Below are 13,186 nucleotides of genomic sequence, written 5' to 3'. Positions count from 1 at the left end.
TCTCCACATCCCAATATCTTTACTTTGTTTTTGTCTTCCTTAGTTTTATTTACTACTTTGTTTGCTGCACTAAATCAAAATACAAAAAAAATTAGTTGCTAGTTTTACTTTATTTACTATCTTGTTTGCTATATCAAAAACACAAAAAAAATTAGTTACTTGCATTTACTTTATCTAGTTTGTTTTATTTACTACTGCTAAAATGGGTACTCCTGAAAATACTAAGTTGTGTGACTTCACAACCACAAATAATAATGATTTCTTATGCACACCTATTGTTCCACCTGCTACTACAGCAAAATTCTTTGAAATTAAACCTGCTTTACTAAATCTTGTTATGCGAGAGCAATTTTCTGGTGTTAGTTCTGATGATGCTGCTGCCCATCTCAATAATTTTGTTGAACTTTGTGAAATGCAAAAGTATAAAGATGTAGATGGTGACATTATAAAATTAAAATTGTTCCCTTTCTCATTAAGAGGAAGAGCTAAAGATTGGTTGCTATCTCTGCCTAAGAATAGTATTGATTCATGGACTAAATGCAAGGATGCTTTTATTGGTAGATATTATCCCCCTGCTAAAATTATATCTTTGAGGGGTAGCATAATGAATTTTAAACAATTGGATACTGAGCATGTTGCACAAGCATGGGAAAGAATGAAATCTTTGGTTAAAAATTGCCCAACCCATGGACTGACTACTTGGATGATCATCCAAACCTTTTATGCAGGACTGAATTTCTCTTCGTGGAACCTATTGGATTCAGCTGCTGGAGGTACCTTTATGTCCATCACTCTTGGTGAAGCAAAAAAGCTTCTTGATAATATGAAGATCAATTACTCTGAATGGCACACGGAAAGAGCTCCACAAGGTAAGAAGGTAAATTCTGTCGAAGAAACCTCTTCCTTGAATGATAAGATTGATGCTATTATGTCTATGCTTGTGAATGATAGGACTAGTGTTGATCCTAATAATGTTCCGTTAGCTTCATTGGTTGCTCAAGAAGAACATGTTGATGTAAACTTCATTAAAAATAATAATTTCAACAACAATGCTTACCGGAACAATTCTAGTAACAACTATAGGCCATATCCTTATAATAATGGCAACGGCTATGGTAATTCTTATGGGAATTCTTACAACAATAATAGTAATTCACCCCCTGGACTTGAAGCCATGCTTAAAGAATTTATTAGTACACAAACTGCTTTTAACAAATCTGTTGAAGAAAAGCTTGGGAAAATTGATATACTTGCTTCTAAAGTCGATAGTCTTGCTGCTGATGTTGATCTTTTGAAATCAAAAGTTATGCCTAATGAAAATCATCATAATAAAATTATTACTACAGCAAATGCCATCCAAGTTATAATTAATGAGAATATAAGATTGATGGCCGAATTGCGTGCTAGGTGGGAAAAAGAAGAAAATGAGAAAGAAGATAATATAGCTAAAGTTTGGACTATTACCACCACTAGTAATGCTAATGCTCCACAAGTTGCTGCACCTCCTACTATTACTAATAAAAGAATTGGTGTTAGCAATGTTTCCACTTCTAATGCAAAGCGCGAGAAACTGCCTGAAACTGCCTGTGATAAAACTGCTGAAATTTTTTCCAACATTGGGGATGATGATCCCATTGCTTTAGATTATAATGGTTTGAATTTTGATGATTGCCACATCTCTGAAGTTATAAAGTTCTTACAAAAACTTGCTAAAAGTCCTAATGCTAGTGCTATTTATATGGCTTTCACGAAACATATTACAAATGCTCTCATAAAAGCTAGAGAAGAGAAATTAGAACGCGAAGCTTCTATTCCTAGGAAGCTAGAGGATGGTTGGGAGCCCATCATTAAGATGAAGGTCAATGATTTTGATTGTAATGCTTTATGTGATCTTGGTGCAAGTATTTCTGTTATGCCTAAGAAAATTTATAATATGCTTGACTTGCCACCGCTGAAAAACTGTTATTTGGATGTTAATCTTACTGATCATTCTACAAAGAAACCTTTGGGGAAAGTTGATAATGTTCGCATTACCGTTAACAATAACCTTGTCCCCGTTGATTTTGTTGTCTTGGATATTGAATGCAATGCATCTTGCCCCATTATATTGGGAAGACCTTTTCTTCGAACTGTTGGTGCTATCATTGATATGAAGGAAGGTAATATTAAATATCAATTTCCTCTCAAGAAAGGTATGGAACACTTCCCTAGAAAGAGAATGAAGTTACCTTTTGATTCTATTATTAGAAAAAATTATGATGTTGACACTTCGTCTCTTGATAATACTTGATACACACTTTCTGCGCCTAGCTGAAAGGCGTTAAAGAAAAGCGCTTATGGGAGACAACCCATGTTTTTACTACAGTACTTTGTTTTTATTTTGCGTCTTGGAAGTTTTTTACTACTGTAGCAATCTCTCCTTATCTTAGTTTAGTGTTTTATTGTGCCAAGTAAAGTCGTTGATAGCAAGGTTCATACTAGATTTGGATTACTGCGCAGAAACAGATTTCTTTGCTGTCACGAATCTGGGCAAAATTCTCTGTAGGTAACTCAGAAAATTATGCCAATTTACGTGAGTGATCCTCAGATATGTACGCAACTTTCATTCAATTTGAGAATTTTCATTTGAGCAAGTCTGGTGCCTCAATAAAATTCGTCATTACGAACTGTTCTGTTTTGACAGATTCTGCCTTTTATTTCGCATTGCCTGTTTTGTTATGTTCGATGGATATTTCGATTCCATTGACTTTTAGTAGCTTTGTGCAATGTCCGGAAGTGTTAAGAATGATTATGTCACCTCTGAACATGTATATTTTAATTGTGCACTAACCCTCTAATGAGTTGTTTTGAGTTTGGTGTGGAGGAAGTTTGCAAGGATCAAGAGAGGGAGATGATACAACATGATCAAGGAGAGTGAAAGCTCTAAGCTTGGGGATGCCCCGGTGGTTCACACCTGCATATATCAAGAAGACTCAAGCGTCTAAGCTTGGGGATGCCTTGGGCATCCCCTTCTTCATCGACAACATTATCAGGTTTCTCCCCTGAAACTATATTTTTATTCCGTCACATCTTATGTGCTTTGCTTGGAGTGTCGGTTTGTTTTTGTTTTTGTTTTGTTTGAATAAAATGGATCCTAGCATTCTTTGTGTGGGAGAGAGACACGCTCCTCTGTTGCATATGGACAAGTATGTCCTTAGGCTCTACTCATAATATTCATGGCGAAGTTTCTTCTTCGTTAAATTGTTATATGGTTGGAATTGGAAAATGATACATGTAGTAATTGCTAAAATGTATTGGATAATGTGATACTTGGCAATTGTTGTGCTCATGTTTAAGCTCTTGCATCATATGCTTTGCACCTACTAATGAAGAAATACATAGAGCATGCTAAAATTTGGTTTGCATATTTGGTCTCTCTAAGGTCTAGATAATTTCTAGTATTGAGTTTGAACAACAAGGAAGACGGTGTAGAGTCTTATAATGTTTACAATATGTCTTTTATGTGAGTTTTGCTGCACCGGTTCATCCTTGTGTTTGTTTCAAATAACCTTGCTAGCCTAAACCTTGTATCGAGAGGGAATACTTCTCATGCATCCAAATCCTTAGCCAACCACTATGCCATTTGTGTCCACCATACCTACCTACTACATGGTATTTCTCCGTCATTCCAAAGTAAATTGCTTGAGTGCTACCTTAAAATTTCTATCCTCTACCTTTACAATATATAGCTCATGGGACAAATAGCCTAAAAACTATTGTGGTATTGAATATGTACTTATGCACTTTATCTCTTATTAAGTTGCTTGTTGTGCGATAACCATGTTCCTGGGGACGCCATCAACTACTCTTTGTTGAATATCATGTGAGTTGCTATGCATGCCCGTCTTGTCTGAAGTAAGGGAGATTTACCACCTTATGGTTAGAGCATGCATGTTGTTAGAGAAGAACATTGGGCCGCTAACTAAAGCCATGATCCATGGTGGAAGTTTCAGTTTTGGACAATATCCTCAATCTCATATGAGAAAATTAATTGTTGCTACATGCTTATGCATAAAAGAGGAGTCCACTATCTGTTGTCTATGTTGTCCCGGTATGGATGTCTAAGTTGAGAATAATCAATAGCGAGAAATCCAATGCGAGCTTTCTCCTTAGACCTTTGTACATGCAGCATAGAGGTACCCCTTTGTGACACTTGGTTAAAACATGTGCATTGCGATAATCCCGGTAATCCAAGCTAATTAGGACAAGGTGCGGACACTATTAGTATACTATGCATGAGGCTTGCAACTTGTAAGATATAATTTACATAACTCATATGCTTTATTACTACCGTTGACAAAATTGTTTCTTGTTTTCAAAATCAAAGCTCTAGCACAAATATAGCAATCGATGCTTTCCTCTTTGAAGGACCATTATTTTACTTTTATGTTGAGTCAGTTTACCTATTTCTCTCAACCTCAAGAAGCAAACACTTGTGTGAACTGTGCATTGATTCCTACATACTTGCATATTGCACTTGTTATATTACTCTATGTTGACAATATCCATGAGATATACATGTTACAAGTTGAAAGCAACCGCTGAAACTTAATTTTCCTTTGTGTTGCTTCAATACCTTTACTATGAATTATTGCTTTATGAGTTAACTCTTATGCAAGACTTATTGATGCTTGTCTTGAAGTACTATTCATGAAAAGTCTTTGCTTTATGATTCAGTTGTTTACTCATGCCATTTACATTGTTTTGATCGCTGCATTCACTACATATGCTTACAATAGTATGATCAAGGTTATGATGGCATGTCACTCCAGAAATTATCTTTGTTTATCGTTTACCTGCTCGGGACGAGCAGAAACTAAGCTTGGGGATGCTGATACGTCTCCGACGTATCGATAATTTCTTATGTTCCATGCCACATTATTGATGATATCTACATGTTTTATGCACACTTTATGTCATATTCGTGCATTTTCTGGAACTAACCTATTAACAAGATGCCGAAGTGCCAGTTGCTGTTTTCTGCTATTTTTGGTTTCAGAAATCATAGTAATGAAATATTATCGTAATTTGACGAAATCATCGCCCGGGGTCCTATTTTGCCACGAAGCTTCCAAGGCGGAGAGTCAACGAAGTGGGGCCACGAGGTGGCCAGAGGGTAGGCGGCGCGGCCCCACCCTTGGCTGCGCCGACCTGTCTCTGGGCCCTCGCGACGCCCCGACCTACCCTTCCGCCTACAAATAGCCTTCATCGCGAAACCCCCGGTCTGAGAGCCACGATACGGAAAACCTTCCAGAGACGCCGCCGCCGCCAATCCCATCTCGGGGGATTCAGGAGATCGCCTCCGGCACCCTGCCGGAGAGGGGAATCATCTCCCGGAGGACTCTACGCCGCCATGGTCGCCTCCGGAGTGACGTGTGAGTAGTCTGCCCCTGGACTATGGGTCCATAGCAGTAGCTAGATGGTTGTCTTCTCCTCATTGTGCTTAATTGTCGGGTCTTGTGAGCTGCCGAACATGATCAAGATCATCTATCTGTAATTCTATATGTTGTGTTTGTTGGTATCCGATGAATAGAGAATACCATGTTATGTTGATTATCAATTTATATATATGTGTTGTTTATGATCTTGCATGCTCTCCGTTACTAGTAGATGCTCTGGCCAAGTTGATGCTTGTAACTCCAAGAGGGGGTATTTATGCTCGATAGTGGGTTCATGTCTCCGTGAATCTGGGGAAGTGACAGAAATCTCTAAGATTATGGATGTGCTGTTGCCACTAGGGATAAAACATTGATGCTATGTCCGAGGATGTAGTTATTGATTACATTATGATGCTGTCCAGGACTGGCGCGTGGTTGACGAGGGAGGAAATCCTTGTTGTGTAGCTTTCTGGTCCCCGGCAACGGCGCCAGAAAATAGCTTGATGTCTACTTCCCCCTCCTTTTCCTGTAGACAGTGTTGGGCCTCCAAGAGCAGAGGTTTGTAGAACAGCAGCAAGTTTTCCCTTAAGTGGATCACCCAAGGTTTATCGAACTCAGGGAGGAAGAGGTCAAAGATATCCCTCTCATGCAACCCTGCAACCACAAAGCAAGAAGTCTCTTGTGTCCCCAACACACCTAATAGGTGCACTAGTTCGGCGAAGAGATAGTGAAATACAGGTGGTATGAATAAGTATGAGCAGTAGCAACGGTGCCAGAAAATAGCTTGCTGGCGTGTAGTTGATGGTGGTAGTATTGCAGCAGTAGTAACACAGTAAAACAGTAAACAAGCAGCGATAGCAGTATTTAGGAACAAGGCCTAGGGATTACACTTTCACTAGTGGACACTCTCAACATTGATCACATAACAGAACAGATAAATGCATACTCTACACTCTTGTTGGATGATGAACGCATTGCGTAGGATTACACGAACCCTCAATGCCGGAGTTAACAAGCTCCACAATTTGTTCATATTTAGTAACCTTATAGTGTAAGATAGATCAACAGACTAAACCAAGTACTAACATAGCATGCACACTGTCACCTTCATGCATATGTAGGAGGAATAGATCACATCAATATTATCATAGCAATAGTTAACTTCGCAATCTACAAGAGATCATGATCATAGCATAAACCAAGTACTAACACGGTGCACACACTGTCACCTTTACACACGTGCAGGAGGAATAGAACTACTTTAATAACTTTGCTAGAGTAGCACATAGATAAATTGTGATACAAACTCATATGAATCTCAATCATGTAAAGCAGCTCATGAGATTATTGTATTGAGGTACATGGGAGAGATGAACCACATAGCTACCGGTACAGCCCCGAGCCTCGATGGAGAACTACTCCCTCCTCATGGGAGCAGCAGCGGTGATGAACATGGCGGTGGAGATGGCAGCGGTGTCGATGGAGAAGCCTTCCGGGGGCACTTCCCCGCTCCGACAGGGTGCCGGAACAGAGACTCCTGTCCCCCAGATCTTGGCTCCACGATGGCGGCGGCTCTGGAAGGTTTCTGTGGATTTCGTCGAACGTATCAGGGTTTTCGATCTAGGGGCTTTATATAGGCGAAGAGGCGGCGCCAGAGGGTCGAAGGGGTGCCCACACCATAGGGTGGCGTGGGCCCCCCACTGGCCGCGCCGCCATGTGGTTTGGTGGGCCTGTGCCCCCTCCCTGGTGGCTCTCGGGTGTTCTGGATGCTTCCGGTGAAAATAGGAACCTGGGCGTTGATTTCGTCCGATTCCGAGAATATTTCGTTACTAGGATTTCTGAAACCAAAAACAGCAGAAAACAGGAACTGGCACTTCGGCATCTTGTTAATAGGTTAGTTCCAGAAAATGCACGAATATGACATAAAGTGTGCATAAAACATGTAGATAACATCAATAATGTGGCATGGAACATAAGAAATTATCGATACGTCGGAGACGTATCAGCATCCCCAAGCTTAGTTCTGCTCGTCCCGAGCAGGTAAAACGATAACACGTATAATTTACGGAGTGACATGCCATCATAATCTTGATCATACTATTTGTAAAGCATATGTAGTGAATGCAGCGATCAAAACAATGTATATGACATGAGTAAACAAGTGAATCATAAAGCAAAGACTTTTCATGAATAGCACTTCAAGACAAGCATCAATAAGTCTCGCATAAGAGTTAACTCATAAAGCAATAATTCATAGTAAAAGCATTGAAGCAACACAAAAGAAGATTAAGTTTCAGCGGTTGCTTTCAACTTGTAATATGTATATCTCATGGATAGTTGTCAATGCAAAGCAATATAACAAATGCAATATGCAAATATGTAAGAATCAATGCACAGTTCACACAAGTGTTTGCTTCTTGAGGTGGAGAGAAATAGGTGAACTGACTCAACATTGAAAGTAAAAGAATGGTCCTCCATAGAGTAAAAGCATCGATTGCTATATTTGTGCTAGAGCTTTGATTTTTTAAACATGAAACAATTTTGTCAACGGTAGTAATAAAGCATATGTATCATGTAAATTATATCTTACAAGTTGCAAGCCTCATGCATAGTGTACTAATAGTGCCCGCACCTTGTCCTAATTAGCTTGGACTACCGGATCATCACAATGCACATGTTTTGACCAAGTGTCACAAAGGGGTACCTCTATGCCGCCTGTACAAAGGTCTAAGGAGAAAGCTCGCATTGGATTTCTCGCTATTGATTATTCTTCAACTTAGACATCCATACCGGGACAACATAGACAACAGATAATGGACTCCTCTTTTATGCATAAGCATGTAACAACAATTAATAATTTTCTCATTTGAGATTGAGGATATATGTCCAAAACTGAAACTTCCACCATGGATCATGGCTTTAGTTAGCGGCCCAATGTTCCTCTCTAACAATATGCATGCTTAACCATAAGGTGGTAGATCTCTCTTACTTCAGACAAGACGGACATGCATAGCAACTCACATGAAATTCAACAATGAATAATTGATGGCGTCCCCAGTGAACATGGTTATCTCACAACAAGCAACTTAATAAGAGATAAAGTGCATAATTACATATTCAATACCACAATAGTTTTTAAGCTATTTGTCCCATGAGCTATATATTGCAAAGGTGAATGATGGAATTTTAAAGGTAGCACTCAAGAAATTTACTTTGGAATGGCGGAAAATACCATGTAGTAGGTAGGTATAGTGGACACAAATGGCATAGTGGTTGGCTCAAGTATTTTGGATGCATGATAAGTAATCCCTCTCGATACAAGGTTTAGGCTAGCAAGGCTATTTGAAACAAACACAAGGATGAACCGGTGCAGCAAAACTCACATAAAAGACATATTGTAAACATTATAAGACTCTACACCGTCTTCCTTGTTGTTCAAACTCAATACTAGAAATTATCTAGACCTTAGAGAGACCAATTATGCAAACCAAATTTTAGCAAGCTCTATGTATTTCTTCATTAATGGGTGCAAAGTATATGATGCAAGAGCTTAAACATGAGCACAACAATTGCCAAGTATCACATTACCCAAGACATTAATAGCAATTACTACATGTATCATTTTCCAATTCCAACCATATAACAATTTAACGAAGAGGAAACTTCGCCATGAATATTATGAGCTAAGAACACATGTGTTCATACGAACCAGCGAAGCGTGTCTCTCTCCCACACAAGCATGATGTAATCCAATTTATTCAAACACAAACAAAGACAAAAGCACACAGACGCTCCAAGTAAAGCACATAAGATGTGACGGAATAAAAATATAGTTTCAAGAGAAGGAACCTGATAATTTGTCGATGAAGAAGGGGATGCCTTGGGCATCCCCAAGCTTAGACGCTTGAGTCTTCTTGATATATGCAGGGGTGAACCACCGGGGCATCCCCAAGCTTAGAGCTTTCACTCTTCTTGATCATAGTATATCATCCTCCTCTCTTGATCCTTGAAAACTTCCTCCACACCAAACTCGAAACAACTCATTAGAGGGTTAGTGCACAATAAAAATTAACATATTCAGAGGTGACAAAATCATTCTTAACACTTCTGGACATTTCATAAAGCTACTGGACATTAATGGATCAAAGAAATTCATCCAACATAGCAAAAGAGGCAATGCGAAATAAAAGGCAGAATCTGTCAAAACAGAACAGTTCGTATTGACAAATTTTAAAATGGCACCAGACTTGCTCAAATGAAAATGCTCAAATTGAATGAAAGTTGCGTACATATCTGAGGATCATGCACGTAAATTGGCTTAATTTTCTGAGCTACCTACAGGGAGGTAGACCCAGATTCGTGACAGCAAAGAAATCTGGAACTGCGCAGTAATCCAAATCTAGTACTTACTTTTCTATCAAAGACTTTACTTGGCACAACAAAACACAAAACTAAGATAAGGAGAGGTTGCTACAGTAGTAAACAACTTCCAAGACACAAATATAAAACAAAGTACTATAGCAAAATAACACATGGGTTATCTCCCAAGAAGTTCTTTTCTTTATAGCCATTAAGATGGGCTCAGCAGTTTTAATGATGCACTCGCAAGAAATAGTATTTAAAGCAAAAGAGAGCATCAAGAGGCAAATTGAAAACATATTTAAGCCTAACATGCTTCCTATGAAAGGGAATCTTGTAAAGAAACAAGTTCATGAAGAGCAAAGTAGCAAGCATAAGAAGATAAAACAAGTGTAGCTTGAAAAATTTCAGCACATAGAGAGGTGTTTTAGTAACATGAAAATTTCTACAACCATATTTTCCTCTCTCATAATAACTTTCAGTAGCAACATGAGCAAACTCAACAATATAACTATCACATAAAGCATTCTTATCATGAGTCTCATGCATAAAATTATTACTCTCCACATAGGCATAATCAATTTTATTAGTTGTAGTGGGAGCAAATTCAACAAAGTAGCTATCATTATTATTCTCATCATCAAATATAGGAGGCATATTGTAATCATAATCAAATTTATCCTCCATAACAGGTGGTACCAAAAGACTACTATCATTATAATCATCATAAATTGGAGGCAAAGTATCATCAAAGAAAATTTCCTCCTCAATTCTTGGGGGACTAAAAAAGATCATGCTCATCAAAACCAGCTTCCCCAAGCTTAGAATTTTCCATATCATTAGCAACAATGGTGTTAAAAGTGTTCATATTAATATGTTCCACAGGTTTTTTAATTTTCGCATCAAACCATCCATGTCTTAAATCAGGAAATAGAGTAAAAAGCTCATTGTTGTCCATTATGCCTAACTAGTGTAAACAAGAAACAAAAAGTTGCAATTGCAGGATCTAAAGGAAATAGATTTGAGTACTTACAATGCGCCGGAAAATAGCTTGGTAGCCGAGGTCCGGAGTGTGAGTACCTTTTACCTTTCCTCCCCGGCAACGGCGCCAGAAAATACTTGATGCTGTCCAGGACTGGCGCGTGGTTGACGAGGGAGGAAATCCTTGTTGTGTAGCTTTCTGGTCCCCGGCAACGGCGCCAGAAAATAGCTTGATGTCTACTTCCCCCTCCTTTTCCTGTAGACAGTGTTGGGCCTCCAAGAGCAGAGGTTTGTAGAACAACAGCAAGTTTTCCCTTAAGTGGATCACCCAAGGTTTATCGAACTCAGGGAGGAAGAGGTCAAAGATATCCCTCTCATGCAACCCTGCAACCACAAAGCAAGAAGTCTCTTGTGTCCCCAACACACCTAATAGGTGCACTAGTTTGGCGAAGAGATAGTGAAATACATGTGGTATGAATAAGTATGAGCAGTAGCAACGGTGCCAGAAAATAGCTTGCTGGCGTGTAGTTGATGGTGGTAGTATTGCAGCAGTAGTAACACAAGAAACAAAGAAACAAGCAGCGATAGCAGTATTTAGGAACAAGGCCTAGGGATTACACTTTCACTAGTGGACACTCTCAACATTGATCACATAACAGAACAGATAAATGCATACTCTACACTCTTGTTGGATGATGAACGCATTGCGTAGGATTACACGAACCCTCAATGCCGGAGTTAACAAGCTCCACAATTTGTTCATATTTAGTAACCTTATAGTGTAAGATAGATCAACAGACTAAACCAAGTACTAACATAGCATGCACACTGTCACCTTCATGCATATGTAGGAGGAATAGATCACATCAATATTATCATAGCAATAGTTAACTTCGCAATCTACAAGAGATCATGATCATAGCATAAACCAAGTACTAACACGGTGCACACACTGTCACCTTTACACACGTGCAGGAGGAATAGAACTACTTTAATAACTTTGCTAGAGTAGCACATAGATAAATTGTGATACAAACTCATATGAATCTCAATCATGTAAAGCAGCTCATGAGATTATTGTATTGAGGTACATGGGAGAGATGAACCACATAGCTACCGGTACAGCCCCGAGCCTCGATGGAGAACTACTCCCTCCTCATGGGAGCAGCAGCGGTGATGAACATGGCGGTGGAGATGGCAGCGGTGTCGATGGAGAAGCCTTCCGGGGGCACTTCCCCGCTCCGACAGGGTGCCGGAACAGAGACTCCTGTCCCCCAGATCTTGGCTCCGCGATGGCGGCGGCTCTGGAAGGTTTCTGTGGATTTCGTCGAACGTATCAGGGTTTTCGATCCAGGGGCTTTATATAGGCGAAGAGGCGGTGCCAGAGGGTCAAAGGGGTGCCCACACCATAGGGTGGCGCGGGCCCCCCCTGGCCGCGCCGCCATGTGGTTTGGTGGGCCTGTGCCCCCTCCCTGGTGGCTCTCGGGTGTTCTGGATGCTTCCGGTGAAAATAGGAACCTGGGCGTTGATTTCGTCCGATTCCGAGAATATTTCGTTACTAGGATTTCTGAAACCAAAAACAGCAGAAAACAGGAACTGGCACTTCGGCATCTTGTTAATAGGTTAGTTCCAGAAAATGCACGAATATGACATAAAGTGTGCATAAAACATGTAGATAACATCAATAATGTGGCATGGAACATAAGAAATTATCGATACGTCGGAGACGTATCACATTACGCGCAATACTTAATGCAATTGTCTGTTGTTAGCAACTTAATACTGGAAGGGGTTCGGATGATATCCTGAAGGTGGACTTTTTAGGCATAGATGCATGCTGGATAGCGGTCTATGTACTTTGTCGTAATGCCCAATTAAATCTCACTATACTCATCATAATATGTATGTGCATGGTCATCCCCTCTTTATTTGTCAATTGCCCAACTGTAATTTGTTCACCCAACATGCTGTTTATCTTATGGGAGAGACACCTCTAGTGAACTGTGGACCCCGGTCCAATTCTCTTTACTGAAATACAATCTACTGCAATACTTGTTCTACTGTTTTCTGCAAACAATCATCATCCACACTATACATCTAATACTTTGTTACAGCAAGCCGGTGAGATTGACAACCTCACTGTTTCATTGGGGCAAAGTACTTGGTTTGTGTTGTGCAGGTTCCACGTTGGCGCCGGAATCCCTGGTGTTGCGCCGCACTACATCTCGCCGCCATCAACCTTCAACGTGCTTCTTGACTCCTACTGGTTCGATAAACCTTGGTTTCTAACTGAGGGAAACTTACTGCTGTACGCATCACACCTTCCACCTGGGGTTCCCAACGGTCGCGTGCTGTACGCGTGTCACGGCCCAGGTCTTGGCCGCGCCGGCCTGTCTCCTGGGCCCCTCGTGTGGCCCCCTGACCTGCCC

This window comes from Lolium perenne, chromosome 7 (genome assembly GCF_019359855.2).
Source record: "Lolium perenne isolate Kyuss_39 chromosome 7, Kyuss_2.0, whole genome shotgun sequence".
NCBI lineage: Eukaryota > Viridiplantae > Streptophyta > Magnoliopsida > Poales > Poaceae > Lolium > Lolium perenne.
This window is presented reverse-complemented; position numbering follows the sequence as displayed.